The sequence below is a fragment of the Eulemur rufifrons genome, chromosome 15 (assembly GCF_041146395.1).
Source record: "Eulemur rufifrons isolate Redbay chromosome 15, OSU_ERuf_1, whole genome shotgun sequence".
NCBI classification, from domain to species: Eukaryota; Metazoa; Chordata; class Mammalia; order Primates; family Lemuridae; genus Eulemur; species Eulemur rufifrons.
Genome location: NC_090997.1, coordinates 85,819,279 through 85,846,144, shown reverse-complemented (window position 1 = coordinate 85,846,144; position 26,866 = coordinate 85,819,279). Strand labels below are relative to the sequence as shown.

General features: G+C 41.1%; 1 protein-coding gene across 1 annotated transcript in view; it reads right to left on the bottom strand.

Moving 5' to 3' along the window:
• Positions 1-26,866, bottom strand: part of ARFGEF3 (ARFGEF family member 3) — a 144,796-nt gene that overhangs the window by 109,492 nt on the left and 8,438 nt on the right. The window lies entirely within an intron of this gene.

Genomic DNA, 26,866 nt, shown 5'->3' with positions numbered 1-26,866 from the left:
AAATCATCTTTTGATCTTTCTGGATGCTGCCTCATCGGGAAAAGGGCATACCAAACACCAACTTTCAATTAAATTAAGCGAATATATGTTATGCACAGGCACATGCAAATTTATTTTTGCCTAATTAAATAAAGGCAGTGGCCCCAGGTTTCATGTCCCGACATGCCATTATTTCTTTAAGAAGAGTAATTATGTCTCGTATGCATGAGGAAGACATCATCTGCGCTGTGGCACTGCGTCTGGTCATGTCGAGGAGATTGAACCTATTTCCTTAACTGCATCGTCACGGTTCACAGACCAGCTTTGTTAGGCTGGAAGATAACAATGGACAAAGAGAAATTAAAATAGGTGAATAGGGGAAGAGTTTGGATTTAATAATTGCCTTTCAACACAAGCACAAATACAAACTTCAAGTGAAACCAAATATATTCCTGAATGTTAGGCTGATTCCTCTTTAATGCCCTGGGTGGGAAGGAACACGAAAATGCTTACATTGCTAAAGTCTGCTTACATGTTACAACCCTAGGATTCTATGATCTAAGCCATTTATTAAATAACTACATTTCTTCACATAATAACCATGGCTCTGGTTAAAATGGCTTGTATGTGACGTAATATGTTCAAAGTACCATGGTACATGTGTTCATATTTACTATTTTATTTAATTACAACTTTTGAAGGTAGAGATTTAATTGTCAACAAAACTAAAAATAAGAGAGATTAGGTTATTTTCCAAGGTCACATGTTTGTAAATGTCTGTTTTTAAAACCCATGTCCTCAAGCCTACACCATAACGCCTACGGGGGTAGACAGGTCCCCATCAACTATGCATATGACACACTGCTTTAAAATGGCAATTCAAATATCCACCAGGTTAAGAGTAGAAATGGACCTCAGACAAGTAATGTAAGTTATCTTGAGTGATAATTCCTGAAGCAGTGTGTTATATTTGACAGTTCGTGTGCAGTTACGAGAAGGTGTAGGCAGTTTGGATATGTGGAAGAAATTTGGCTTTGGAACCGGCTGCTGGGATCAAGTCACAGCCATACCCTTCCTAACTTGAGTACAGAAACTTTTTCACCTCCCATGTTGTGACACTTGGGATGTTATTATTCGTGTTTATGAATATGGATCCTTTAAACAGTTCACACCAACATTGGCGAATTTTCATCGATTAAGCTTTTGCCAGAGCCAATTCCATTGAGCCAACTGGAACTACATTGGTTCCCTAACTGACTTTCTCCACAGTGTGGTTAAAATGTTTCCATTTTATTTCCATTTTAATGAAATTATTTTTTTTATCAGTATCTATCCTTTTCTATTTCAAAACAAAGACTAGACTCACCCTTCAGGAACTGTTTTAAGCTCTAGGGATACAGCTGTGAACAACATAAAATTCCTTTTCTCCTGCAGACTTTCAAGATTTCTTAGCAAGTCTATTGTAATTATTAAGTTGAGCATATGAACTTGCCATTTTTGCAGATCAGAACAGGTTGAGTATTGGCAATTTTATATGATTCAATCTAGTAAAAAGAATTCTAAATAATACAATATGGCTATGCCATATTTTACCTCAAGATACAAACTTTTATTATTTATCATTTTCTTATAAAAGGTATGGCTGTATATAAAAAATTCAAACAGTACAAAAGGATACATAGCAATAGAAATCAATTAGGGCACTGTTGAGAGTGTAGCTGAATGTTGACAATGAGTATTTCAAGATAGTAGCATGGGGTATCTTTTTTTTTTTATACTTTCTATTTGTACCAATTTTTATATAACTCTAGAGTATACTTGCATAATCTAAAGAAGATATTTTTTGAAAGCCACAAAGCCATTGGCTCCTCACCATAACATTCCCTTTCCCTGCTCAGTTCAAAAAGGTGAGTAAATTTGCCTTTATAGAGATAAAATATTACATATAGAACTCATTTTTCTTCTGTTTCTTTATGGTATTGACATCAATAGTCCAAATATTCTTCATAGCAATTAAACGTGTTGTTCTTGTCCATAAAGAAAACCTCCGTTTACATTATTAGCCTCACTATGCTAAGTTTATCAATCCTCTGAAAATTTATAAATACTGGATTGTATCTTTGCTATTTGATACGTCTAATTTTAAACATAAGTTGCAAAAGAATAGAAAGCAACATAAATACAAAAACATTTGTTACATTATCAATGGGCTTATGTTTTTCAAAGTTTTCATTTACTATTCTTACAATATTCAAAAAATACAGAACACTATAGGTTGAGAAGACAATTACATAAGGAAGAGTAAATTTTTATTCATTTTGGAAAAAATTAAAGATGGATAATAACTTGGTATTTTCATCTGCAGGTCTGGGACTACCAATATTAATACTCCTGCCATAGGATATAAATTCTATATAATCCATGGAAAAAATACTAAAGTTTTTTAATCCTAAAGAAGGTTGTTCTAAGCAAGCAGCCTTCTGGCTCTACTGCATGCAGACTTTGCGGTGAACACACATATTGGTCTTTTTCTTTGGGTCAAGTGTTCTGTCACTTTCATCCAAAGGATTCCTGACTGATGCTGGGGAGAATGGCAGCTGAAGTCACAGAAGTGCCATTTATTAAAATCTTCAGTGTGTCAGCCCCTGTGCTAAGGGCTCAGGCACATTATCCCACTAAACTCTCACAACAACTCAATGAGGAGGGAGAAATACAGTCATGCTCAGCATAACGATGTTTCCATCAATGACAGACCACGGTGGTCCAGAAGTTTATCAGGGAGCTGAAAAATTCCTGTTGTCTAGTGAAGTCACAGTCATCTGTAGCACAACACATTACTCACATGTTTGTGGGGATGCTGGTGTAAACAAATCCACTATGCTGCCAGTCGTATAAAAGTACAGCACATACAATTATGTATAGAACATTAGACTTGATAATGATAATAAATGACCATGTTAATGATTTATGTGTTTACTATATTTTTTTATCATTACCTTACAGTGTACTCCTTCTACTTATTTAAAAAAAAAAAAAAGTTAACTGTAAAACAGCCTCTGGCAGGTCCTTCAGGAGGTATTCCTTCTAGAAGAAGGCATTGTTACCACAGGAGATGACAGCTTCAATACGTGTTACTGCCCCTGAAGACCTTCCAGTAGGACAAGATGTGGAAGACAGTGATATTGATGATCCTGACCCTGGGTAGGCCTAGGCTAATGTGTTTGTTTGTGTCTTAGTTTTTAACAAAATTTGAAAAAGTAAAAAAAAAAAAAAAAAAAAAATTAAAACTAGAGAAAAGTTTATAGAATAAGGATATAAAGAAAGTAAATATGTGTTTGTGTTTTAAGCTAAATGTTATTACAAAAAATCAAAAAGTTTTAAAAAATTAAAGTTTATGAAGCATAACAGTTACAATAAGCTGAGGTTAATTTATTATTGAAGAAAGAAAAATTTTTAAATACAATCAGTGTAGCCTAAGTGTACAGTGTTTATACAGGTTACAGTAGTGTACAGAAATGTCCTAGGCGTTCACATTCACTCACCCATCACTGACTTCACTCAGAGCAACTTCCAGTCTTGCAAGCCCCATTCATGGTAGGTGCCCTCTACAGGTGTACTATTTTTTATCTTCATACCGTAGTTTTACTGTACCTTTTCTATGTTTAATTATGTTTATATACACAAATACTTACCATTTTGTTGCAATTACCTGCAGTATTCAGCACAGTAAGCTGCTGTACAGATTTGTAGCCTAGGAGAGATGGGCTAAACATATAGCCTAGGTGTGTCATAGGTAGGCTGTACCATCTAGTTTGATGTAAATACACTCTATGATGTTAACACAATGACAAAATCGCCTAAGGAGGCATTTCTCAGAACGCATGGCATTATTAAGCTGTTCGTGACTGTGTTATGGGCATTTACTGATGAAGGGCTCAAGGGAAAGAGAAGAAAATTCACCCTTGGACAAGAGGTGGGGCAGGCATGACCTGTGAGCTCCTGCTCTAGGCAGTATGTGACCTTAACGGTTACCATTTGTCAGTCTCAAACTGTACTCCAAGGACTGGGTTAAGCATTTACGCCCAGCAAGACTGTGAAGAATCTCCTGTTTTTCTGTCCATTGTCAATCCATCTTCACATTCCCTCACGTTATCTCCCATGCCATCACGTACAGGCTGATTGTTACAACTTCCTACTGTGAAATATTGGACACTTCACAGTTCCTCACAGAGCCACTTCCTCTGGCACCATGGAAAGTTTCTGCTCTTTATAATTTTCATAAAAACAATTTGTCAGTATATATCAGGAGCTTGAAAATATTATTATCCTTTGATCCAGGATCTCCTCTTCTAGGAACCTTTTCTAAGGGAATAATCATAGATGTAGCTAAATTTTAGATGTAAAAAATTTAACAGTTTTATTTATAATATAAATAAGGTTAAATATGGTATATCTATAGATTAGAATACTAACTAAAAGTATTCTGAAGTTTTCATTTACACAGGAAAATGCACTGAAAATGTTACATAAAAAATGAGAATACAATGCAATATATAGAAGGCATGTTCCTATACTTTTGAATAAAAAATTACATACACATACAGAGTCGGTGGAGGAGGGAGCAAGAGAGACTGGAAGGAAATTTCCCCAAACACCTCCGGAATGTGTCTCTGCCTTTAAATGTGTAATTTAAAATCAGTATACTTAATTTAATCTTGCTTCTTTCTATGACATGTTTTCCTACAATCAAGCTTTCAGGCTCAGAGTGTGAATATACTTACAGCATGAAACATGCCTATGGAAATTGTTCTGCCCTGCCGTGGATCATGAGACCACATGCATTTTTGTTACTTAATGATTTTTTCACGATGAAAATGCTCCAACTGGCAATCTGGATTTAGCTCTCTGCCCAGAATCTCCAGCAGGAGAGCAGTGGAGCTGTGGAGTAGCAAGGAGAAGCAACAGCTACGGATTCCTTATTCAAACCCTCAAATCTTAGAGAAAAAGAGAAAAGTAGCTGGACAATACCATAATAGTCTTTTTTATATGCTGATAACCTTATGCAAATATGTAGCTACCTTTTGAAAAGTGGCAACTCTATGGCATAAATATGTTTCAGAAAAGTCTATATAACCAAAGACAGGTAACTTAAAAACAAAACTAATCACTTTGAGAAAAAAAACCTGACTTCATGTTCTGTTTGGGACTTGCTAGCCTATTAAATTCACAAGTAATATATGTATGTATTTATTATAATTTCTTTTTTTTTTTTTTTTTTTTGAGACAGAGTCTCACTTTGTTGCCCAGGCTAGAGTGAGTGCCGTGGCGTCAGCTTAGCTCACAGCAACCTCAGACTCCTCGGCTTAAGCGATCCTACTGCCTCAGCCTCCCGAGTAGCTGGGACTACAGGCATGCGCCACTATGCCCGGCTAATTTTTTCTATATAGATTTTTAGTTGTCCATATAATGTCTTTCTATTTTTAGTAGAGACGGGGTCTCGCTCAGGCTGGTCTCGAACTCCTGACCTTGAGCAATCCACCCGCCTCGGCCTCCCAGAGTGCTAGGATTACAGGCGTGAGCCACCGCGCCCGGCCTATTATAATTTCTTATGCATTAAATGTCATGACAGTAAAGTGGTAGACTAAATGTAAAGTAATACTTTTCTATGAAATGGCAATTTCCAGTTACGATGTCAAAGTGCCTTATAAAACCAGCCCATTACTAGATCAATCCAACAGTCAGAACTAAGATTGGCATTTCAAAATGACTAATAATCCATTTGTGAGAACTATATAAGATCTTTAGTAATAAATAGATCATTTCTTTAATAAATATTTATTTAGCCAACTATATGTCCAGGCACTATATGAAATGTCAGGTATACGACCATCAATGAGACACAGGGTTCCTGTCCTGGTGGAACTCACAGGCTAGGAGAAGGAACAGTCAAGTGGCACTATGCACACACAAGTACAAGGTAATAAATACCCGTAGTAAGGTACACAAAACCAACCATAAAAGTATAATGGGAGTGGAGGAGATCTTGTCTAAAAAAATACAAGTGTCTTCATAGACAAGGTGATATTTATTTAGCCTAGAGGGGACAGAATGGGACTTGGTCAGCCAAGTGAGGAAGAGGAAAAGGACATTTCCAGCTGAGGTGGTAAGTGCAAAGCACAGAGTGGGTTCATGGAACTGCCCGAGTCTCCCTGTGACTGGATGGGGAAGTCCTGGTGGGAAGACCGGTGAGAAATGACTTTCACAAGGTAGAGTCGAGCCAGGTTTTGAAGAGTCTTCAATGCCATGCCAGAGAGACTGGCCTTTCGCCAGTTAAAAATGAGGAGCTAATGACAGATTTCTAATCAAGGGAATAATGTAACCTCAGACATTTTGTACAAAATGGAACTCTGGCTATAACGGACAAAATGGAAAGTATAATATCATAGAAAAAAATTTTGGAGTCAAACTGATTTGGGTCAAATTCAGTCTCTGCCAATTACAACCTATGTACTCAGTTTTAGCCTCTTCAATCCTCACTTTTTTCACCTAAAATATGGAACTAATATTACCTACTTCAAGAATTGTTATAATGATTAGATAAGAAGCTATATTGGTCAAATTCCCAATTGATTGGACTGGTCCATCCTAACATTTACAGCACTCATGAAGGCCCCAGGCCCAACCCCCTTCTCTATCTACCCCAGGCTCTGCCCTGTCCCGTGATGTCTCATAGGCACAGATATGGACATCTCAGCCTGCAGGCCAAGCTAAGCCCACAATCCCTGCAAACAGCTGCTTCGTGGACAGCCCTTGGGCCTAGGGATGTACACAGCTGTGGCACCATCTGCCTTCTGAAAGACAGAGCCAGGGAAGCGGCCCCCACAAGTGGTTTCTGGAAGGAGGCTCAACAGACTGAGCAGGGAATTCTGAGGTCTCAAGTACCCAGGGCATAACCTGAGAAAGCAGGGTGGGCTTTGGGTGGGAACATTCCCTTGCCCCCGAGGAGAGGGAGAATAAAGCCTCTACAACATGGGTCTACGGCAGGGTCCCACCTCACCTAGGACTTAGGGTAGCAATGATGATGCCTCACACATTGTACATACTCAAAAAATGATCATGATTATGGTGGTTTTTTTCATTGTCACAGTTGTCCTGTCATTACAGTTTTGTTGTTGTCATCATTATTAACAAGAGGCACGAAAACTTGGTGGAAGGACTCCACTCTACCATAAAGGCCCAGTCCTGAAATTGCATTTAGGAGCCTGAATTTAGGAATGGAAACAGGAAAAACCATCTAGAGAACACAGAATTGAAGTAGAGAAGAATGCCTGGAATAACACTTTTGAGAAAGCAAATGGGTAAGATAATAACTATATGCTTGTATATTTTGAGTCCCAGGCTCCTTTGGGCACCCAAGTGCCAATGTGCAAACAATTGGATGTACTGGAGCTAAGAAAAAATTTAGAAGTTATCGATATAAAAATGGTAGCTGAAGCCTTGAAGTGGATGAAACTTCCAAGGAAAAGTACAAGATGCAGAACAGAAGGACAGAGCTCTGAGAAATCCCTCCACCCAGCAAGTGGAAGGAATAAAGGCTGCCAGCAAAGAAGAAGTCAGAGGCGGCTGTGATGCTCAGGAAGCGGCCAGAAGGAGGGCTGTCCTTCCAAGATATGTCATTTGTGCTAATACCCACCAGTCACTGGGTGCCCACTCTCTTCCAGGTACTCTGACTTGGCATGCATTATCTAATTTAATTTAGTAGTCAAAACACTGTGTGTTATGTAATGATTTCCATGTTATCACTGAGCTGACAGGTGCAGAGACAGTAAGTAACTTGCCCAATGTCACCTAACTGCTATAAATCATGAGGTCTTGTTAGAAGCTGAGCGCTCCTGTTAAAAGTTAGGAAAAACTAGGCACACTTTAGTCAGTGCTCAAGAGGAAGAGGCAGTGAGGAAAGAGAAGTGATGTCCCCATCCATTGGGAGTGGCTGTGAGCTAGGAGCTTTCTCATCATGTTATCTCATTTAATCCTCACAGACACTGGGGCAGTGGGAATTATCACATCCATTTTACAGCTCAAGACATGAAGCTCCCAGAGCCATGTGCACCCATGGACAGAACAGTAAAATGGGTGAGTCCAGACTCAAGAGTAAAGGCCATACAACCCATAAGCCTACACCCTTTCCATAGCGACACATTCTTTCTCCACCACGAGAGAATGAAGGCTAAACAGGAAAGGCAAAGGCCCCCACAACATGGAAACAAGCACAGGCATCCCTGGAAATTAACCAAAGTAACGAAAAATTTTAATCTTCCAGTTTTTCTATGTTCTCTCCCCAAACAACCCAGCACACAACAGCTATTCCGTAATAATCTCCCCTTCTCCAAGGGCAAGTAGCACTGAGAACTCTTTCTGTCTGAACAGCACACTCAGATGTAAAATGGGCAGGCCCACAGGCTCCAGAAAATAGAAAAACCTGTATCCTTCACTCTTTCACTGACTTTTTATCTACAGCAATAAAACTTTCAGCATTAAATCCTTAAATTTAGCCTCAGATGTAGTAAAAGCTAAGCATCAGGCTAGTTTGAATATATGGAAAGGCCAAGGACAGCACCTCAAAGCTTCATCCCTGGTGCTGAGATTGACTGTGGCACTCAAGGCCAACAATCGTTCATCAAACACACACTCAGCGCTTTTAGTCCTCATGTCCATTTTACACATCCCTCCATCTTTACGAATGCCACCCTCCTTTCACGCTTCTGCTTGGCCCTTCTAGCATTCCCAGAGCCCCTCCTGGCAGAGTTAGTGACTCCCCTGCCTCCATGATACAGGCTATCGTGGCTGGTTACATACAGGTGGCTTTATAAATATCATGAAATAACTCTGGTGGTGGGTTGGGGGGAACATATTAATCCTGCTTGGTTTACAATCCACTAGCAATGAACATCCTTGTGCACATCTCCCCTAAGCAAGTGAACTGCCTCCTAGTATTGCAATGGCGTAACACACTTAAAATACTGAGACCATATCTTCAAAGAGGAGGAGATCTCTAGTTTTTTATGTCAACTTTTGACCAATTGTTAAAATCATTACCATTATGTGACTTTTCCCCCCTATGGACATCAGTTTGATGGAATTTTAATGGCCCTTAAAATGTTTTTAAAGAACCCTTAATGACATTGGAAAAATGTTTTCATTATAATGCTAAGTGGAAAGCTATAAAACATTACACACCACGTGCCCCAATTTTCATTACATACTCACAGAGGAAAATAAGTCAAGTATTAAGATTCATTATTTCTAGGTGATGTGGCTTTTGCACCCACCCTATAGTCAAGGGTTAGAGTTTAGATTTTACCAATTATTACTGGGCAGGTAACCTTAAGCAAGATATCCTCGCAAAGCTTCAATCTTCTCATCTATAATACAGGGGTGTAATGAAACCTACCTCATAGTTCAGGTGCTATGACAGTGTGTGTCAATAATGTTTCAAGGCTTTTGAATTTTCTATAGTGAGAACATGCTCAGTTCATACCCTGACAACATTCCCTTTTCACAAGTGTAGCATTTGTGTGTTTATTCTCTAATTTTCTAAATAATTTAAAATAGGTGTGTTTCCATAGGTCAAACTGAAACCTTTTTACATTTTGAAGTTACATCCTCTGCCCTTCGTTAAAAGCTCTGCAATTCGTTCTCCATAGGCATTGGAAATCACTTTCATCCATCCGTGTATAGAGATAACTCCCCTTAAGGAATTCATTTTGACAATAAGCATCAGGCAGAGAACAATGATGTAAAATTTTATTTTCCCATAAACAGCAACTTCTCCCAGCAGTAACATGTTTGTGGTGTTTCAACTACTGAACATCCCGATAGATTCTGCACTGCAGGCACTTTTTAAAAATAGGCCTTGGGTGGGAGCCAAAAAGATTGGTTTGGTTCCTTCCTGCTTTAAACATATCACAGACTCTAGACTTCTCTCTGCCAGCCCATAGGGTCAGCTGAATAAGATCTACATTAACCTGCCAAACAAGTAGCCTCAGGTCTGGCTCCATATGATGTGAAGACAAGACTGTTTCTCAGGATAAATTTCCTGCTAAAGGTTGGGTTTGTGTTTGAGCACTACAGTTACAGCCTTCAGCCTGTTTTAAATGGCCATATAACCCAATTACCCCGATAGCAGTTGGATTTATAGCAATACATAAGCAACGGGCTGCCATATTCCACTCAGGGTGATATCAAATCTGTTATATAACTGCAGGACCTTTCTAAATCAGACAGGTGCTGGAACAAAAACAAATATGCCCAGTATTTTTTTTTAACATTCTGAAGAGAAAAAAACAGTAGCAGACTGTTCTTTTAGTGAAATGATTAAAGACCAAAGACAGTAAAACTAAGACGGTAAAAGCTTCCTGATGACGATCTCAGTCCAGAGGATGGAGGGCTCTCCAGAGCCTCATTATAGCGGGGGCGGGGGAATGACATAAGCCTGCCTGACACTGTTACTCTCACCATACACACCCATCGATAGAGACCACAGAGAGCGAATGCAACACAGTCATTTGCAGCAAGCTTGGCTATAAATGCTCTACATCCGAATAGAGACTTAGTGAATTTGCAGAAATACACATATGCATACCCACAAAATCAGTGAAGACAAGATAAGATCCTGAAGACTAATAGAAATGTTCACAAGGAGGTAAGAGGAATTTGTCAATAAATTTATCAAATAGTCAAGTTTTTAAACACTATAATTATTCTGCTGTAATTATTATTTTATCACCAAAATCCTAATATAGTCACTTCGAGCTAAGAAAAGATGTTTCTTCTTCTCCAAGGTAAAAAAAAAAAAAAAAAAAAAAAAAAAGGACTCCCACTGATTTCCCATCCTAATATTGTTGGGCAAAAGTCCCTAAACTGAGAAAAATAGAGTAATTGACTCCACCATCTAAACACACTGCTGGCTGCACCGATGCCTTGTTGCCAGGTGACTTAACACGTGATTCACATCAGATGGATGCTGAGCTGGACGATGGTATTTTTCTCAATTTGTCAGAAAGCACCAAGGCACTCTCTATTCTAGCCTGGGAACATGCTGAACAGGATCAAAATTACCAAGAATCCCACTGAAAGCTATGGTCAAACTAACCTGGGAGATAAACATTCATACTCAAGTTTATGGGGCATTCACTCATCACCACACTTCATGGCCACGCTGGGTGGTGTTCCTCCCTCCCAGGGGACACATGGGAGCCAATATTCTTACGTAGAGCCTTCCCTGCTGGGGTGCCAAGGCAGCTGGGCCTACCCCAGAAAGCCCAGGGTGTCTGAGAAGGGAGTCTCCTGATCTGGCCTAAACAGAAAGACTACAAGACCACAGCATCGTAAAGAGCAAGGCGGTCTGTTAAAAGAATCTGGCCCAACTCTGGGAGATCCATAGTAGTTCTGAACAAACGCAGGGTATAATCCTGGGCATGTTACTTAGCTCTTTCTGGATCTTAGTTTCTATCCACGAGACACTAGGAAAGTTCTGACCTGCCCAGCCTCCTTTAAAAAGAATGAGAGGAATAAATCGAGTAGGAGATATGAAAGAGCTTTGAAAGCAAACACTTTATAGAAACATGAGGGATGGCACAGCGAGAAGAGCCGCAGAGTCTAAGGAAACAAGCCCTCCTCTTTTGTCCTGGCTCAGACACTTGTGTCCCCTACAAGTCTCTGCCGTCCTATTTGCAGGGTGGGAAGATCTCCACCACCTCTCCAAATTCTGGCAGCCTCTACTTTCAAATGTATGGCTGCCAATGTGAGCAGCCTTCTTTCTCCTTGATGACGAGATTCCAACTTCCTTTTGCCTGAATGATGTGGTCAGCCCCAAGTGGTAGGTCAGGATTGATCCAAGCCTTTCCCGACAATCTTATTGACTTTTCCAAATTTCCTTGCAGCTCTGGAAAGACTTTTGCTTTACTGATAAAAAGGATCAGACCTGTTTGGTTGGCACTGCCCTTCTGACTTTTGTCTTTCGTATTTGAACCCCTGTCTATCATATATTAGCTGTGCGACTTCAAGCAAGTCACTTTATCACTCAAGCCTAAGTGTTCTTATCATTAGAATACAGATTATATTAGTACCTATGCCATTTACTGTAAAACTTAATGCGACAACGCAGGTAAAGCCATTAGTATAATTCCTGGCATAAAGCAATGTTCTGTAATTGGTAGCCTAGCCCTCTATAATGGGGGTCAGGCACTTTGTGCCAGGGGCCACTGAGTGTAAGGCTGATGGCATTTAGAGTGTAGCTGGGAGAGCACACAAGCCAATAAGTTATTCAGGAAGGTGGGCAAGGCTATGACACACACCTGCATCCTCAGGGTGGGGGAGAGAATACCAAGGCCCCACCTCTGAGACCCCACACCTTGTAAATGCCACAAATGTTTCAGATCTCCTCCCTAATTTAAAGTTACCAAACATTTAATTTATAACTTCAATTCCTTATCCCACAGAAGAAATAGAAAGACAATACAATAGCCAAAGGCAGCCAAACAAAAGGAAAAGGATCCGGACCGACAGACCTTCAGAGTGGTTACCGCTGCTACATCCACCTGGACTAGATTCCCTTCTACAGGTCCCTGAGGGTCACATGAATTCCTTTAGGGAGGCTGCATCAGTTAGGGTGCTTTCAGCTGCACATCCAACAGGAAATCCAACTCCTTAAGTGGCTTACAAGCAGGCAGCCTGGCTCCAGGTTTGGGTAATTCGGTGCTCCTGTGACACAGATGAGAACCCAGGCTCTTTCCATCTTCCTGCAGATCCACCCTCTGTGCGTCAGCTTTATCCCCTGGTCGGCTCCCCTCACAGCTACAAACAGCTGTAGCCACTCCAAGCATCACTTGAATAGGATAAGTTTCAGAGGAAGAAGGAGCTTCACTTTTATAAGACTGAGCTAGCATTTCTCTCATATTGTGATGCAGGGCAAGCCCACGGCCAGCCTCCTTGGGAGCACAGGGCTGATGATAAAGGCAGTTGCCATGTCCAGTCAGGTTCTGTTGGGGTAGGGAGTGGGTGAATATTGGGTAGGCAGGCAGTGGTTTCTCCACTGGAAAATTATGGAAGGTGCAGAGAATTGACAAATGCCAATAATGATCCCCCTAAACTAAGAAAACCCCTGCACATCTTCTGGTTAAAAACTAACCCATTATCTTTAGGTAGATCCGTGCTGCAGTACCACTCACTGGAAATGTGTTCTCCTCCCCGCCCATGACGATAACCCCATCAGCAGCCATCCTCGTAGCGCACTGCCATGAGACAGGCCAGCTCCAAGAAATTTCTTGAGTTTGTAAATAAAAATGGAAGAGGAACATGCTGATAGAGCAGCATTAGATTCCAGTTCTCTTGTTTCAGACACAAGAATTTATTTTAAAGAACGTTTAAGACTGCCACAATCAAGTTTTCCAGATCTTGTCTGCTCAGGCCGATTTGTTTATAATTCCCAAGGACCAATTAGGCCACTTCATATTCTTAGCAATAGGAAATAACACTATTTAGATCTAGATTCTTATCTGCCCTTTTGTTCCCAGTACTCTTGTTTTCCTATCTAAAATCACACTTTGAAATTCAGCACTGAAAGGGAAAAAAAAGCCTTAATCATGCTACAAAACTGCCAAAACACTGCAAGCCTATTTACTAGAGTGATAGTTCACTAACAACTTGTACATTCTGCAAAGTACGTCTTACTTGTTATCTTATGTAATCTTCATAAGTACCCAGCAAGGAGTACACTGTTTGCAGGGATATTCTATGGCAATAATATCCTACAGCTATGGGGATGGTAGAAGTATAATAAAAGTAGTTATTTTCCATTTTTAAAAAGAGTCATTTATATTAACATGAAATGTAATGGGTTTGCTATTGTTATTTTTAATGAATTAATTTTTTAAAATTTCTGTTTTAATTTCCAATATGGTAAACAGACACAATCTAAATTTTAAATAAAAGCTCTTTGGGGTCCTCACTAATTTTTAAAAGTGTACAAGGTCTTGGGACCAAAAAGTTTGAGAAGTGCTGCCTTAGTCCATGCCAGTAACAGGGAAGGCCTGAGAGTGAGCCCTGTGGGGTGGCAGCTGCTCTCCTGTCCCCGTGCAGAGGAGATGCGGAGGAGGAAGGTCAAACGGGGGGTGGGGGGGCTCCTGCAGGACAGACTCAGCAGGGATGCGTGCCGAGCCCTTGCAGGAGAGGCCGGGGCCACCTCTGTGGCCTGCAATGGGATCTCCCCAGACATGTCACACTGGGGAAACAGAGGAACCTCACCACATTTCAGGTTCCGTCTCCATGTATAGAAGCCAACAGGTAAAATGACTAGCTTAAGGTCCCAATGGTCCTATGTGGGAGAACGAGGACTCGCACCCAGGACTTACTGTATCAAGATGACCTCTTTACTTTTCCCTCGCTCGGCAAGTGGCTGGCTTGGAGGGGAGAGAGTTTGCGTCCTGTTCCTCGTTGCATTTCCGGCATGCAGAATGTTGCTAGTTTGGCTCTGACTCTAAACCCAGGCCCCCTATCCCCACTAGCCAACCGCCTCCTTCCACCAGAGCCCAGACCCCCACCCTGTCTTTCCACTCCCGATCACACTCCCTACACTCCTCCCATAGAGGTGTCAACATTCAAAACTGAAAGCTGCCAGGCAATCCTCTTGAACAAACATTTATAAAGACATCCTCTATAGTGGAGGCTTTGGCATGCACGCCTTAAACCAACAATTGTTTTCTTTCTTAATCAAATATCCTGTTGACTTTAAATTACATCTCTATTTCTACTGTCTCTGAAGCACATAAATGCTTCCCTCTCCGTTGTCAGCAAAGGTCATGGTGCTGGCCTTGTCTCCATGCCCAGCGTTATTTCAGAGTTGAAGGTAAAATCCTGCAGGGTGAATCTAGCAACCCTCCCTGCTGCTCAATCTTGGGGGGTCTTTCTGTGTTCAGCCCCTCCCTCTGTCCTTTCCTGGTCATGGGATCCTCTCCCCCCACGGCCCATGCACAGCTGGACACAGTGTCCTGGCTTCTGCCCTACCAACAGCTTCTGAAATCAGCAAACAAAACCCCTTTTGTTTTTGAAGGATTTTCTCCCAGCTGATAAATACAGAAAATGAAAATAAGGTTTACAGAATAAAGCACACCACAGGGAAGTTACAGTTTCAGGGAAAAAATTCATTTAAACACAACAGCTCTCTCTGGACTTCTTAAACTGAAACTTAGCATAGGTCCACTCCCACTCGAAATATGATCTATTCTAGATGTATTCCTTCAGCTTAGGCCTAAAAATGAGCCCTACCCTAAATCTTCTCTCAATAACTCTGCAAGTTTGCTCACCTTACCCCTCCTTAAGAAACTATATTAATTGCCAACTAGCCTCTTCCCTCGGTCAAATCAGCAGAAGGTAGAGGGGTGAGGGTTAGTTGTTTAATTACATATTATTCAGGCTTCCCCAGTGGGTATTCACAACAATGCCAGACTAGAGACTCCTTTATCTGAAAGTTTCCTTCTTCCTTTAACAGAGGAAAAGTCAACTTAGGTCATTTCCTGGCAAAACCATGTTCGTACACTAATTTCATTAGCTCTACTAATTCATTACTCTCTCCTAAGTCTGAAGGTAGGACATCCCCTCTTTTAAAAGCTCCAGCTCCTCAGAAATTGCATTTAAAGTTGTTTCAATACAAGGTGCTCTAATACTACAGTCCCCAATCCCCTTCCCATGGCCTGTTAGGGACAGGGCCACAGAGCTCCGCTACCACCCCCCGCCCACCCACCGTCGAAAAATTGTTTTCCGTGAAACTTAGGAACCCAGGGGCCACACAGCAGGAGGTGAGTGGCGAGCCAGCGAAGCTTCATCTGTATTTACAGCTGCTCCACTCCCCATCGCTGGCATCACCACCTGAGTTCTGCACCCCCAACCCCCATGGTGGAAAAATTGTCTTCCATGAAACCAGTTCCTGGTGCCAAAAAGGTTGGGGACTGCTCCTCTAATACACATTCTTACATCGGTAAGTTGCACTTGTGAGTGAGCAGTAGAGAAATACAGCAGATTTTCCAAGAGTTTTCTTCAATAACAGTGCTTCATCAAATAATTCACTGCATGCCATCTAATTGTATATATCTCATCTCTTCCCATAAATTGCAAATAAAAAAAAAAACTTCTATGTTAACTCGAATATCCCATAATGGGTTAATAAGGTAATCTCTGGAGTCCAGCAGCCCTGGCTTTACCTTGGCCAGCTCAGCTGTGCCTCTCCAAGCCTCAGGGTGCCACCTGCCTCCCAGGAGTGCTGTCAGGATTAAGTGAGACCAGCATATATAGCACCTAGCAGAGTCCCTGCCTGGCACAGAGTAAAGGTTTGAAAAATGCTAACTTGCGTTATGTGCCCCAAATTTATATGGGAAAATGTGAATCATAAGGCCGTTAAGCATATTAAGAAGCATCTTTTTAACAGAGTAACAGACTGTAAAATAAGTAAAAGAAAAAAAACCTCCTATATGGAATTTATTGGCCTTGAAAGAGATACATCAGGGCATTATATAATGGCATAATCCTACTGATGTATATATAGTGCAACTATAGATTACCTTATTAACCCACATAAATGCACAGTAAAATAAGAATACTATAAAACATCTAATAAACAAAGGTTTCCAAGGAAATGAAATGTGATTCTAGATTCCATACCAGACCTTCCCCAGAAGAAAAGTCCTAGAGGGTGAAAAAGAGAGATGCGAATACACCCACCGAGCCACTGACATCCCTGAATTTATGAGCTTCTCTACCCATCTCTGGGAATCCACTTTTATAACCCATCAATATAAACAATTTCTCAGAGGCATGCTTTAAAATTAAAGCAGGAAATGTATGCTTTAATTGCCTCTAAGACACAGTTTAATTATGAAAACCACACATAACAATAACCCGCACAGCAAAAATCCTACCTTCATTCTATTCAAAAAGAATGAAGAAGCCTAAGAAACAAAATTCATGATTGGGTTGCTACACTTCTCAAAATGGAGTTGTTTCCTTCTAATGCTTCCCTTTAACCAAGTGCTATAAAATAGACATCAACTATTTGTGACAAAGGAAGAATGAGTGGCCATGGCTAGTTTCTGAACATTAATATCTTGGTCACATCCTAAAATATCACTCAAGCCAATACCCACTAGATTCTAGCTTGTGTGGCTTATGCACTCTTTAAGTGGTGACTTCAGTGATGGCTCCATCACTTAAAAAGTGCTTGTAGGTGGAGGTCATTAACAAGGAGAAGCTTTATAATGGAGAGCTAATTGTAGGTCTTCCTTATCAACAGGAATAGAACACAAAAACCATTAGGAAAGGCTTACAGGCTGGCAGATAGCACACAGAAGCAGCTGTTTGTAAGTCAGGAAATAGTATAGTATTATCACTTATACTATATTAAAAGGTGACAGGAATATTCTTTGCCTTCCATAGCAGCAGGGAAAGGAAAAAGAAACTAGATCTTTATGGCACCTCGATCTCTAACACAGATTTCAGCATCCCCACTAGTAAAGGCTACTCCACATGCCACTTTCTCCTTGCAGACGGGTTTTGTGGCCAACACTGAAATGCCACTCTGCTCACCTGTTTAGGGCACGCCTGATCTCAGGAATTGGAAGTGGTTCAGGTCTAGCTATTCCAGAACAAGCCCTTGCTTACTTAAACAGTCCCCACCGAGCCCCAGCAAGGCTGACAATGTCTACCCCACATTACCTTTCATGGATCACTGAGACACGGAATTCTCTAAAACTAAAAATGAGCCAGGATTAGACTAACCGAAGTGTCATAAAGCTCCTATTCTTTTTTTTTTTTCTTTTTTCTGGTGCAGAACCAGCAAAACTCAACAGAGTTTGCCACAAGAGAGCCAAAACTCACCTCTATTTACGTGACTCTGCAAAGAGAAGTCAGCTGTAGTACGAAGGGAAGGAAGAAGGCAGTAAGAGATGAGACCTCAAGATGAGTTTATACCCAGGAGAAGCACAGATGTTCGCAATCCACCTGGAATAATGCGGAAGCTTCATTAGGAGCACCTGTCCTGCACGTTTGCTAATATCCTCCATTCATTAGCACAAGCTGGAAACATGGGCTGGGAATTCTATACAGGCATCCTTTGCTTCCTCCTCTTGATGGTGGAAGGTAGCAAGGAGAGCCCAAGACTTCTCCATGACATAAGAAAGGCAAAAACAACACTGATGAGACTGAAACTGCCTGCCAAAAACAGCTACTGAGGTATTTGCTGTGCATATCATTTTAAATGACACAAACTCCTTTCTAGTTGATGTAAGTATGTTTCTTTCTTCAATCAAAACCAAAAAACTCACATATCCTGCAGAAGTTACTACAGGGTGCAGGGTTCAAAGCATAGAACTAAAGCACTAAAATAGATCAATGAAGTATAAAAGCAATTAAAATAAACCATATGAAGAATGGGAAGCTATTATAGATGGTTCTCTCCAAACATAAATGCTGATGAATGTGCTCCCACCCTGCTGTAGCGTGCAAGATCAACGAGGTCCCCAAGTCAAGACAAGGAGGAATGTGTCATCATCTGGGATGAATGAAGTGTCTGGACCAGGCAGGCAAAATGAAGTAGAGACCTGGGCAGTGGCTCAGCCAGGCAGGAAACAGAAGCAGATGGGAACCCAGACAAGGACAAGTGGGAGAAAGGGCTATTAGTGTCTTTCTGGAAAGTACATCTGGCAAGAGACAGCAATTACACTGAGGTTGGCTCTGAAGAATCACAGAGCAGGTAAGCAAAATGGCAGCTGGGCTATGGCCGGAGTAATCACTGGGATTATTCCCAAAGGAGCACTGAGTCATGCCAGCAGAGGTTCGCTGCCAATGGCTGCCTTTTAACAAGATGGCTCGAGGATTCCCTTGACAGTTTTATCTGATTGGAACTGTCCTGTTACAAGTCACAGGGCTAGAAGGAAGGGATAACCATAGAATGGGGTAGGATGGGAATGGAGACTCTTCAGTTCTTTAAAACAGAAACATTCCAAGTCAAATTCATGGTGGAGATGGAGGTAGGACAGGCAGCATGCCTCTTCCAGGGAGGCCAAGGACTTTGCATGGGGACGTGATGAGAGCTGAAACCTTGGTATATTCCATGTCCTTTGGTGTGGAATATTGGTTAGGGTCCCCATAACTACCACCCTTACCCCCACCCCTGATCTAATACACATTAGGCTGGTCAGGGCTTTGGTTGAGTAGAGGGTGGAGGATTTAAGTCTACACTAGCTGAGGTCAATGGATTTGGCATTGGGCTTCTGCATCTACTCTTTGGAACCTATCCTCTCAGTCAGTGAGACATTAGTTCGGTTGCCTATGCTGAGTAAGATTCTGTTCTGGCACAGGTTCTCCCAAATATAGTGACCCTTGGTATACATGGGGGATTGTTCCAAGAAACCCACATATACCAAAATCCGAGTACACTCAAGTCCTTCAGTCAGCCCTGCCAAACCTATAGATATAAAAAGTCTGCCTTCCATATGTGTGGTTTCCAATCCTGTGAATACTATATTTTCAATCCCCCTTTGGTTGAAACAAATCAGCATACAAGTGCACCCACGTAGTTCAAACTTCTGTTGTTCAAGGGTCAACTGCACTGTACTTTCCAAGAATCTAGCACAGGCTCCCTGGGACATGCAGTGCATGTTTAGAGATGCAGTTTCATTCCATAAACATTTCTAGGGCACTGAGCCAGGGGATACAATGATGAATAATTTATATAGATGGGCTCCTTGAGAATAGGGTCAGAGAACAGAACCTTTTTTTTTTTTTTTTTTTTTTTTTTTTTTTTTGTTGAGACAGAGTCTCACTTTGTTGCCCAGGCTAGAGTTAGTGCCGTGGCGTCAGCTTAGCTCACAGCAACCTCAAACTCCTGGGCTTAAGCGATCCTACTGCCTCAGCCTCCCGAGTAGCTGGGACTACAGGCATGCGCCACTATGCCCGGCTAATTTTTTCTATATAGATTTTTAGTTGTCCATATAATGTCTTTCTATTTTTAGTAGAGACGGGGTCTCGCTCAGGCTGGTCTCGAACTCCTGACCTTGAGCAATCCACCCGCCTCGGCCTCCCAGAGTGCTAGGATTACAGGCGTGAGCCACCGCGCCCGGCCGAGAACAGAACCTTTAAACAACTCCCAGTGTGGTTGATGGTAAACTGCATGACAGAATTATATATGGCATACAGAGATGGCACAGAAAAGAGAAAGATCACCTGGGAGAGTGAGGAGGGACCTCAGGACATCTCGGCAGAGTCCTCAAGGATAAGCAGGATGAGGAATGTGAAAGGCAGCCTGTTACAAGGCATACCGTGGGCCATCTTGATGAAGAGAGCAGCTCAGAATATGCCCCCTAATATCTGGGTGCCAAATATAAAGAAGCAGCATTGGGTTATTAATCAAACACCTCTAGACCTGTTGCTTCGGTCTCAGATTTGGCATGTGGAAGGATGAGGACCCGTGACAAGATGCTGTATTTCAACTTTTGAGATGGCACCAGGACCAGGATGTAAGAGTGGGGGGACTGGGCAGTGCCTACAGTAAAGCCTCTGCATGCAGGAGAAAGTACCCTGGAAGCGGACACTTCCTAAACATGGCCCTGGATGTGGAAAAGAGCTTATTTCCTTGATGGCATATGTTTCACTCAGGGCAGGACAGAAACCAAGGTCTTTAGTGGAAAATAGTCTGTAGAACTCTGGGGAGGCAGAACAAAGCTTGACTTGGAATGTGGGAGGCCTTGGCGGCTGTGAGACATTCCCGACAGGATGGGAGTGCAGGATGGGACCTAGGATGAGGTGCACCTCTCCTCATTGGCCTTAGGCACAAAATTTAAGGGAGCACTAAAAAACTCAGTAATTAAGATAAATAATATTTTAATGCCATTTAAAAAAATCAAAATTATTAAAACAAAAAATCTATGATGAACAAAATATGAAATATTTCAATAAAGCAAGACCCAGCCCTGTACTTGCACAACTCATCCTCACTTGCCTTACCCTGGTCCCAGCCCTGGGGGAGTGAACCTGGTTTGGAAACCTGACAGGGAAGATGGATTTGTATATCAGAGAGCCAGCCAGCTCAGCCATGACATCCAGTGGCAGAGGTCTAAGGTCTCTGGGCCTTGGCATGGGGTAAAAAGCCCCCTCCTTGCGGATTTATATAGAGCTATGTTAGCGCATCCAGACCCACAGCTACCAGAATTTGGAGTTTTGAATGCACTGGAGAGGGCAGAGAGCTGGGCATTCTAGCCCATACGCTGGCAGAGAGACTGAGCACTCCCAGCCCAGGTTCGGAGGAGAAGAGCATTGCACGTATCCATCGCACAGGGAAGAGTGTTCCCTAGGAATGGGCCAGCAGGGCAAGAGTGATCTGGAGGAAGTAGTGACTACAAACAGCAATGGTACTGAAAGGTTCACAGTAGAGGCATAAGCCCTTTTGCTTTTAATAAACAGGGTTGGAAAAAGTATAAGCTCTTCACATTTTCATAGAAAAAAAAGATCAGGCAGATCAAGGTACAAGTATAACCAAGCCATCACAGGACTGTGGGACGTGCAGGAGGATGGGAGATGCAATGGCTTGCAAGAAGCTAAACATTATAGAAGTTGTGGCACTTCAAGGCAGACTTAAGCCAGGTGCTGCCTGCCAGATAAGGCTGGCAATAGCCTCATAAAACACAGCCATCAGCCCTAGAAATTCAAAACAAAAACCACAACACCTTAAAATTCCATAAAATGACCAGGTTATTTTGGTTCTATCATTTGATTTCCAAAGCCACAGAGGAAAAGCAGGCAGGTATGGGGGTGAGAAGGGAAAGTACACAGAGGGCTGTTGGAGAAAGAAAGCAGTGAATGTTATTAGCTTCTGCTACAGTCTGAAGGCTTGTGTCCCATATGCTGAAATCCTAACCCCCAAGGTGATGGTACTAGAAGGTAAGGCCTTTGGGAAGGTGATTAGGTCAAGAGGGTGGAGCCTTTATGAATGGGATTAGTGCCTTCATAAAGACGCCTGGTGGAGCTTGTTTGCCTCTTCTATCATGTGAGGATGCAGGGAGAAGTCTGTGACTCAGAAAAAGGCCCTCACCAGAACCTGACCATGCTGGCACCCTGATGTTGGACTTCCCAGCCTTTAGAACTCTAAGATATAAATTTCTGTTGATTAAAAGCTACTTAGTCTATGGTATTTTGTTGTAGCAGCCTGACCACACTAAGACAGCTCCTAATGGTTCTTGATCAGTAGCTTCCAAGTCTTATTTATCACTTGGTTGAAAAACCAGTGGCTAACCATGATGGAGTGAGTCCAGGACTATGAGAGGCAATTTGATTTGGTCAGAGGTATTTCACCAAGTCTGTCACTGTTAGGGAACATCCTGAGTTGACAAGGACATGCGGATGGTAACCCTAATCTAAGGAATAGCCTGAGCTACTGATGCTCTCTTGAGTGTAGGGATACCGCAATAGCACACTAATTCATAGGTTTATTCAACCCTCCAAAGACACATTTAAGAAGAGACCTTGAAGTTTAAGAAGAGGAAGAAGAGCAGCACAGACCACAAGGGTGCAGGCTCCTCGTGTGGGAAGATAGGGACCCTTAGATCTCACCCCAGAAACCAACAGCAGGGCAGGAAAGGCAGGAAGGTGGAAAGATTTTCACATGACTGTCGACTAACAAATTGAGAAAATATTCCATAGGACTGATTCCCTGGGCCTTCCCCCATCCCTGACATTGAATCCTAATGGGCACTCTGCATGAATTCCTATTCCTGTTGCTCACCCCAGCAAGGAGAGTGAAGATTTTGCTCAGGGAAAGAGCCTTGGGCACAAATAAGCAATGTCTCCTACCACGCCTTAATTCCATCTGAAATATTTTATCATGAGTAGCTCTTAGAATGCCCTATGCATACCTGTATCCAGTCACCAATCACGTAATCATTCGTATGACATTTGGATTTAGTTTTATATAAGAAGTCCTTAGAGCAATCAATGACAAAAGGAAAAAAGGAAAGATAATACAACATAGATTTCTTAAGGGTTCAATTTCAACATGTCTTTCAAGGGCTCTTCTGATTTGAGCTACCATTACTAATGTACACAATTGATCAAAACAATAGCGTTAATTATTTACCAGAATGGTAATATATTTAACATGAAAGAAACAAATGGAAAAATAGGAAAAACAGCACAGCAAAAGTGTTCCAGATTTTGAATGATCCCCATACTCCTTTCCAAAACAGATAATAATAATAAAAAAATCTACAAATAATCACTTCCAGGTGTTGTGTAACAGAAATAAAAACTAAATCTGAATATAAAATCAGGAGAATGTAAGAGAGAATTTATAAACTTGGTTTCTTTCCCATATATTAAATATAAGAATGGAAGAAAAAATAATTAACATATCCGAATTCTCTCTCATGAGCAGACAAATATTTACAGTGCCTAGAGTTTTTTGAGCAGATACTCAGATAGAAGGATGCCATGTTAAACATAAGAACTGCACAGAGTAAGTGTTCTCTGGGTTTCGAGTGCCTGGAAGATCAATCGAAGGATTAAAGGAGGACTGGTTTACGACACAGGGGGAAGAGCCCATTACTGCACATCTCCTCATTGTCTCACTTCCCTGTTAGTGACATGAAACAGTAAATCAGACTGTTATTGATTCAATAGCTCCTTTTTGCTCTAATTATGGCTTCTTCCTATATCTTTGAAGAGGATTTGAGAGGCTCCCCACTAATGTGAATCAGACAAACTGAAACCCCCTTCCTTATATGTATAAAAGTCTACAATAAATTTACATTTGCTACCACATAACAGTGTTTTCCCATTTTGTATATCTTCATTCTCCTTCAGAAGAAAAAAACTTTTGAGTGCAAGGCTCACATCTGCTATGTCTCGTTTATGTGGTTCAGTTCCCTGTACGAGAATGCTTGATAGATCTCATTGTGCACCTGAAATACAATAATGCCCATTCTTTTGAATACAAGCATGATGTCACCAGCTGTTTATCATTAGGATAAACACTCGGAATTGTGTTCCTACTAATGGTGAAGATATGTAAAGACACACGCATATATATTCATCCACAGTCTTGAATCCAGCACCCCTCCCAAAAATTTTGTAAATACCTCCCATGGATGCACAAGACAGTTAGCTGGCTCTGAGGGAAAGCTAAAGATCACTGAATAAAGTAAAGCCAAATGGCTAAAAAGAGGAAAAAACGCATGTCCTCAGCCATATGTTACAACCATATTCTTTCCAGCTCATCTGGCCACACCCATAAACACACACACCCCGAGAGTTGGAAAATACCAGCTGCCTTTTGATGACTATTCCCAACCAGTGGACCAGGAACTTCTTCCAGGATCATTACTACCTAGTTGCCCCTCACATTCAAGGTGGACCTTTTATCACAAACCCACAACAACAGAAAGCCTCGTGTTAGGTTAAAGAACAATTTGGAGTGGGAAACAACCTTTAGAGCAGAGCTGATCACACTTTTTTGCTTGTCTAGTCACTAAGAAAATTTTAAAATTCTGTTTTTCACATATTGTAAGTTAGCATTTAAATTTTTCATCATAATTTTAATTAATTGCAAAGGCTGTAATTCTAGCATATTGGAATTACTAAAATTTTTAATTAAAACATATCACTCTTTAAATATATCTCATGAATACCACAGCAATTTGAAAATCACCTTCTTCCATCAAAAATACATAAACTCTTCTTTAACAGGAAAAATGCTGCATTATTCTCTTTTCTCCTTGAATTCATATTTCCAATCCCACTTTCCCCAAAGAATTTTCTCTCAATATAATATGCTTTAATGCTTGAAAGGCTTTTATTAATCTCCCTATTATACTTCTCTATAACAAAGTACGTATAATTTTTTAAAATTTCCTTTTAAAAAGGCCATAAGGCTTAAAAGTGTTTAATTTTCTTAAAGCTTAAACTGTCATTATGAATGCACACAACTGATCCAATGAACATTAATATTTATCAGAATGTTAAAATGGTTAACATGGAAAATACAATTTTACTAAAAATACAATTTTAAAGAAATGGATGGGGCTTATTTTTTCCCCAATTAGTTCATATACCTATGGATGAGTATTACTTATTGCTATAATAAGGCAGGGTCTAGTATCAATTCCGTACCTTTTTTACTTTTATAGATTTAAGCAGTAAGAAATCTTGTTTACATAAATAATAAGGGAATGAAGGAGACTTATCATCAAAAAACTTTTTGTCCGCCATCTTATAACTAGATTAGGTCCTTCTTCAATTTTGCTGAAAGCCAAGAAGTCAGAACTGCCTAACTTGCAAAAAGATGTGCTTCCTGATCCTTAGAATCACTCCCCTTACCAACAGGTACACTAATATTTTCATAGTGCTTTGTAGGTGAGAAAAGAGTTTTGCAGCCCAGGACAACACATCACAGTAAGATGCAGGATGGGTCACAGCTGTGGTTTTCAGGTGTCAAACGGGAGCAGAATGACAGTAAAAGGTGAGATGGAAAAGGAGATGTGGCAAAGTCAGTCTTGAAGCAAATCAGTTTTTAAAAGGGGGACTTAAAGAAGTTGGGGACTGGAAATTAACTCCCTTAAATTATCCATGCCTTCATAGCTCTTAGAAAGTCTTCACATTGGCCTGGCGAGGTGGCTCACGCCTATAATCCTAGCACTCTGGGAGGCCGAGGCGGGAGGACTGCTTGAGATCAGGAGTTTGAGACCAGCCTGAGCAAGAACGAGACCGCCGTCTCTAAAAAAAATGGAAAAATTGGCCAGGCGTGGTGGCATGCACCTATCGTCCCAGCTGCTTGGGAGCCTGAGGGAGGAGGATCACTTGAGCCCAAAAGTTTGAGGTTGTAGTGAGCTATGATGATGCCACTGCACTCTAGCCCAGGTGACAGAGTGAGATTCTGTCTCAAAAAAAAAAAAAAAAGAAAGAAAAGAAAAGAAAAGAAAGTCTTTACATCCTCCCATGCGCTGGATACCCCAACTAGAACACCTCTCCACTAGACAAATACGTTGTTGTCAGACATTCTGTCCATGTATAAACTTTATATACACAAAAGTGCACTCAGTTTAATTAACACATGAATTTCCTTATAACACATAAGCCTGGTAGCAACTACTATAGGAGAAGTAATGGATTTTTTTAAAAAGATAGAAACATAATTCTTGTTCAATCTACTGGAAAACAGAAAAAATACCTAATATATCATAGTGTCCCAACAATGTAGAAACCATACTCAACAAGGGCCTGTAAGGTCAATATTTTTTATAATTTCAAGGAAGAGAACCTAGGAACAGTCCAAATGTTAGGAAAACCACTAAGTAAAATAAGCTACAGGCATATAATGGAAGCATATGCAATATTTTAATTTGAAAAACATATAATGGCACTAAAAAATATTCATATGGTATTGGGAAAAAAAAAGCAAGCAGGGAACAAAGTTGTAAATAAATTTCATATCAACTTATAAAAATATATGTATGTGGAAAAAAGACTGTTAAGAGAATCTATTAAACTGTTTTCAGTGGTTATCCCTAGGTGGTGTAATTATGGACAACTTTTTTTGTTCTTTCCAAATGTTCCACAAAGGGCATGTATTTCTCTCCCAGTGAAGGGAGAAAAAGGTGTAGGGGGAGGTGAAGAAGGTGGGGAAATTGGTTCACTGTCTCAGGGCTGCTGCATGTGGCTGCAGAGTTTGCACCCAGCCAGGGTCCCCAGTGAGAGCTTAAATCCACCCCACTTGGTGTAGGGCTGCATCTCCCCCGCCCCGAAGGGGGCACCATTTTCTAATTCACAGTGGAAGATACTGTCCACTACCTAC